Source organism: Scyliorhinus canicula, chromosome 10, assembly GCF_902713615.1.
Source record: "Scyliorhinus canicula chromosome 10, sScyCan1.1, whole genome shotgun sequence".
Lineage (NCBI taxonomy): Eukaryota > Metazoa > Chordata > Chondrichthyes > Carcharhiniformes > Scyliorhinidae > Scyliorhinus > Scyliorhinus canicula.
In genome coordinates, this window is record NC_052155.1 from 140,985,387 (window position 1) to 140,991,899 (window position 6,513).

Genomic DNA, 6,513 nt, shown 5'->3' on the forward strand with positions numbered 1-6,513 from the left:
TGAAATTACAATTACAATGAAATTATTAGTTTCTATGACTTCCCAACTGTGGAATTCAGTATGTCCATATTTTTCCGTTTTGTACAATTTAGCGGTGTTTAAAACCCAATATAGAACTTCCTTTTTTCACTTTGAATCCTGTGTCTTACATTGTTGTCTTTTGCCTTGGATTCTATTCTTTTGTAATTTTTTACAAATGAACTTGGTCTTTTGTTATTTCATTTTATTTCCCCTATTGTGCTCCAAGGATTAGAGAAGCAACTTGGGGTGGGGGGGAGGAACGGAAACAGTTCTAAAATTAGAAGGAAGCCATTTAGATGAGAAATCAGAAGCACAGCTTCATTCGAAGGATGGTAGAAATGTGGAGCTCTCTTTCTGCAAGTAGTTCTGAATAGTGAGCCATTTCGGGGCAGCAGGGTAGCATGGTGGTTAGCATAAATGCTTCACAGCTCCAGGGTCCCAGGTTCGATTCCCGGCTGGGTCACTGTCTGTGTGGAGTCTGCACGTCCTCCCCCTGTGTGCGTGGGTTTCCTCCGGGTGCTCCAGTTTCCTCCCACAGTCCAAAGATGTGTGGGTTAGGTGGATTGGCCATGCTAAATTGCCCGTAGTGTCCTAATAAAAGTAAGGTTAAGGGGGGGTTGTTGGGTTACGGGTATAGGGTGGATACGTGGGTTTGAGTAGGGTGATCATGGCTCGGCACAACATTGAGGGCCAAAGGGCCTGTTCTGTGCTGTACTGTTCTATGTTCTATTTGAAATTCTTAAAACTGAACGGGACAGACTTTTATATGGTAAAAGTAGCGAGATATGAAACAAAAGCAGGAAACTGATGTATGGTACAGATCAACCATGTTCTAATTCAATAAATGGGCTTGAGTGGCTGAAGGCCATATCCTGATACCTATCCTACCCGGGTGGGCCATTCTTATGCACTCTAATCTACTTCCTTCCCCAGCTTCTCTATGTATTCTCTCCCCACTTCAACCTTTGCCCCGTAACGATGCTTCTTATGATCTCATTTGTGTACATTTAGGATGTACCGTGTATGTTTGTCGGCCAATCCTCAGTCTTTTTTGTAGTCTTTTATTGAGCATTGTGTTAGGTGGTTCCCCCCCTTCTTACACTCCTGTATTAGTAATCATTTTCTGGAGATATCTGTGGAAGGTTCTGCAAAAAAACGTAGAAGAATTTCCTGCACAGGAAAAATATATTTTGCCTACTGCGTCTGTGCCAGCTGGTTAAAGAATTCCATCTTTGGACTTGATGTGGAGCCATATCCAAGTGTTTTTGAATGTGCTGAGAGTTTCTGCCTCTACCATCTTTCCAGCTAGTTAGTTCCAGAGTCTTGGGTACCTGGGGATTCAAGTGGCAAGGAACTGGGGTCAGCTTCATAAATTAAATTTGGGCAGGGTGATTGAGCAAATAAAAGGGGACTTCCGTCGGTGGGATGTGCTCCCGCTGTCATTGGCGGGGTGGGTTCAGACTGTGAAAATGGCAGTCCTCCCGAGATTGCTGTTCGTCTTTGTGTCTTCCAATTTTTATCCCTACGGCATTTTTTTAGGAAGATGAATGCGGTGATCTTGGGTTTTGTTTGGGCTGGGAAAGCCCTGAGGGTGAAGAAGGTCCTTGGGTGGGGGGTGATGGGCAGAAGGGCTTGGCCCTTCTGAACTTTTCTTAATTACTACTGGGCAGCTAATATAGCGATGGTTAGGAAATGGGTAGTGGGGGAGGGGTCTGGGTGGAGGTGGCATCTTGCTTTGTTAATGGCACCACTGCCGTTCTCGCTTGCTCGGTACTCCACAAGCCCAGTGGTAGTGGCAGTCCAAGGGTGTGGGGGCAATGGAGGCAGCACATCAGGCTGGAGAGGGTGTCGGTGTGGTCACTGATCTGTGACAAAAACCAGTTCGCTCCGGGGGAGCTGGATGCGGGCAGGGAATGAGAGCTTTGGGGACCTCTTCATTGAGGAGGGTTTCCCAAGGCATGAGCTAGAGGAAAGTTTGAGTTGCCAGGGGGGGAATCGGTTCCTATACTTGCAAGTGCAGGATTTTGTCCGGAGCCAGGTCCCGGGCTTCCCTCATCTCCCACTAAGGCGACTACGGGATAAGGTGGTGTCAAAAGCAGGGGTTGGGGAGGGGAGGGGAGTATCTTGGAAATATATAAGTAACTGATGGAGTGGGAAGGGGTTCCAATTGGATACCATCCAACAAAGACATCACATTCATCACTCTAAATATTTACTCTCTCCACCACCAATGCATAATGACAGCAGCATGCACCATCTACAAGATTCATTGTAACAACTCCCCAATCCTCCTTTGCAACTTTCCAAACACTTGACAACAATACCTTCAAATTGTCCAAGTCACTTGGCATCCTGATTTGGAAATATATTGCTGTTCCTTCAGGGTTGCTGGATCAAAATCCTGGAACTCTCGCTTACAGCACTATGGGTGTACCTACACTACATGGCCTGCAATGGTTTAGAGTTGGCTCACCACCACCGTCTCGGGTAATTAGGAGTGGGCAATAAATGCTGACCTTGCCTGTGATGTTACATACTGTGCATGAATTTTTTAAAAATGTGTGGCTGTTTATTGACCCGTCCCTAATAACTGAAAGATTCTTCCTATACACATTATCTATGAATCTCAATTTGGTATACATTAGTCTCCACTGTTTTAAGGAAAGCAATTCCAGATCTCCAGTGTATCCTCTTGCTAAGAATTCTCCACATCCTTCCTATAAGGTCTGATTTGTATTTTATAAAGTGTTAACAATAACCTCCCTAGAGTATAAATGCTCAGCCTTGACCAATTATATCCTTCATGCTTTATTTACTTCAGGAATATGTGGATATGCACTCCAAGATCCCTCTATTCCTTTACATGTCTCAGAATTCTGCCGTTTATTCTATATTCCTCTGCGTTGTTTGTCCTCCCCAAATTGATTACCTCACATTTTTCTGCATTGAATTCCAATTGCCACTTTTCTGCCGTCTATAGCAGTCGAAAGCTTTCTTCTCTTACCTCCTTTTTGTATCATCTGCAAACATCTTAATAATGCCTCCCATGTTTAAGTCTAAATCATTGATGTATATCATGAACAGTATATGCTGATTGTTAATATCCAGAAGGAAATAATCTTACAGCTATTGCAAACATCAAATAATTGTGCATGTAGCCCTTTAGCTGAAAAAAATTATTGCACAATGGAAGGCTTTGACAATGGTAAGTACATCTGTGAATGGAACAGTTCAATCAAACAGTTGCAGATGACTCCAGAGGCCTTGATACCTGAAAGTAGTTTTTCATGAAGGTGGTGTTACTTTGTACAACAAGGACTGTTACGAGTAAGTTGAATTTTGTTGCTGTGATTATTTTTTTTTTGCATATTGTGTTTCCTGAAGTACATGGCTGGAGAACACAATTTTTTAACAAAAGCAACAGAGGAATAAATACAAGAGGATTACATTTAATAATGACAGCCGGAGCAAAAAATTGAATGGACAAATAAAGCAGCAAACATAAACCCCCGCCCCCCGCAACAAACAGCTCCTTAAACATGGTCATGAACATCCCCCACCTTGCCTCGAAACCCTCCGCTGAACCCCTTAACCCATGTTTGATCTTTTCCAGCCAAAGAAGGTCATATACGTCACCCAGCCAGGCCGCAAATCCTCATAATCCCTTGCCGCTTGGCCGACCCCCTAAAAGCCATTGCCAGAGGCTCTATAGTCAGTGAAAACAGCAGAAGCGAAAGCGGTCACCCCTGACTTGTTCCCCTGTATGGTTCAAAGTTCCGTGAACCCATGTCATTGGTCCGCACACTCGCCCTTGGTGCTACACATGCCACAAACTTTGGCCCAAATCCAAATCTTCTCAGGACCTCAAACAGGTACCGCCACTCCACCCAGTCGAATGCCTTCTCCACATTCATGGACACCACTACCTCCAGTACCTGAGCTCCTGACGGGGTCATAATCACATTTAACAACCTCCTTATGTTATCAGAAAGCTGCCTGCACTTTACAAAGCCTGTTTGGTCCTTTACAACTACCCCAGAACACAACCTTCCATCCTTCCCGCCACCACCTCAGCCAGTACTTTCACGTCTGTATTTAAAAGCTACATGGACCTATACTGACTGATAGGCCAGACTGATTCCAGGGATGGCGGGACTGTCATATGAGGAGAGATTGACTAAGTTAGGATTGTTCTCGCTGGAGTTCAGAAGAACGAGGATCTCATAGAGACTTATAAAATGCGAACAAGACTAGACCGGGTAGATGCAGGGAAGATGTTACCAATGATGGGTGTGTCCAGAACCAGGGGTCACCGTCTGAAGATTCAGGATAAACCATTTCGGACAGAGATCAGGAGACATTTCTTCACCCAAAGAGTGGTGAGCCTGTGGAATTCATTACCACAGGATGTAGCTGATGCTAAAACATTGAATATATTCAGGAAGCGGCTAGATATAGCACTTGGGGCGGTTGGGATCAAAGGCTATGGGGAGAAAGCAGGATTAGGCTATTGAGTTGGACATTCAGCTATGATCGTGATGAATGGCAAAGCAGGCTTGAAGGGCCAAAAGGCCTCCTCCTGCTCCTACCTTCTAAGTATCCATGTATACGACCCATATTCCAATAGGTCCTTCCCCTTTTTTGGTATTACAATGATTGTTGCCTGCGTCATAGTTTCCGGCAGCTTCCCATTCTCCAACACGTCATTTTTTAAAAATGTAACAATATTTTATTGAAGCATTTGTAATTTTCACAATTTACAGTTTAACATTCTTAAAATACCCGTGCGGGCCGACAGACGCAAGGGCCTTAAAAAAAAAAACAACTTCCCTGACTATTCCCGCCTCTTTTTCTAATTAAAAAAAGTGATTTTCTCGGCGAGTATTCCCTGTCCTTGTCTGGCACTACCATGCCTCCCATTTTCTCCCCCCCCCCCCCCCCCACCCCACTACTGCTGCCATCTCTGGGTGAACCCCTGAATTGATCCTCTCAAGGCAAACTTGATCTTTTCCAGCCTGAGAAACCCTGCCATGTCACGGACCCAGACTTCTGAATTTGGGGGCTCCACATCTCCATCCCAGCAAGGTCCGTCTTCAGGCCACCAGGCCAGAACATCGCCCCCCCCCCCTTCTCCCCCGGATCCTCCGATACCCCAAATATTGCCAGTTCCAGACTCCGAGTTACCCTCCCCTCCAGGACTTCTGACATGATGTCTGCAAATCCCTACTAGAATCCCCTCAACTTGGGACATGCCCAGAACGTATGCAAATGGTTCACCGGGCAACCCCCACAGCGTTCGTACCTATCCTCCACTTCCTCAAAAAACTTGCTCATCTGGCTACCATCATGTGGATCCTATGGACCACCTTGAACTGTATCAAGCTAAGCCTGGCATACAATGAGGTTGAATTAACTCTCTTCAAAGCTTTTTCCCACATTCCGATATCCGGCTCTCCTCCCAGCTCCTCTTCCTATTTCCTCGTCACCTCCCAGATTGGGGCTCCCTCCCACTCCAACAGCTTCTTATATGTCTCCGAGACCGTCTCCTCCCCAACCCCTGTTTTTGACAATACCTTGTCCTGCAATCCCTTCGGGGAGGCAACGAAAGCTCGGAACCTGCCTCCGGACAAAGCCTGTCGGTACTTAAACCCGTTCCCACCCGGCAATTCAAACTCCTCCAATGCCTGCAGGCTGGGGAAACCCTCCTGAATGAAGAGATCCCCAAATCTCTCTATCCCTGCCCGCTGCAACCTCCTAAAGACCCCATCCAGCCCTCCCGGAGCAAAACAGTGATTGTCACAGATCGGTGACCACACTGATGCCCCCTCCAATCCCATATGCTGCCTCCATTGCCCCCATACCCTCCGGGCTGCCACCACCATTGGGCTCATGGAGTACCGAGCCGGCGAGAATGGTAGGGATGCTATCCATAAAGTCTCCAAACCCGTCATGAAATATCTTTGGCTAACAGGGTTAAGGAAAATCCCAAAGCCTTTTATTCGTATATAAGGAGCAAGAGGGCAACTAGAGAAAGGATTGGTCCACTCAAAGACAAAAGAGGGAATTTATGCATGGAGTCAGAGGAAATGGGTGAGATTCTTAATGTACTTTGTATCGGTATTCACCAAGGAGAGGGACATGATGGATGTTGAGGCTAGGGATGGATATTTAAATACTCTAGGTCAAGTCGGCATAAGGAAGGGGGAGGTTTTGGGTATTCTAAAAGGCATTAAGGTGGACAAGTCCCCAGGTCCGGATGGGATGTATCCCAGGTTACGGAGGGAAGCGAGGGATGAAATAGCTGGGGCCTTAACAGATATCTTTGCAGCATCCTTGAGTACGGGTGAGGTCCCGGAGGACTGGAGACTTGCTAATGTTGTCCCTTTGTTTAAGCAGGGATAATCCAGGGAATTATAGACCTGTGAGCTTGACGTCAGTGGTAGGCAAACTGTTGAAGATACTGAGGGATAGGATCGATTCACATTTGGAAGA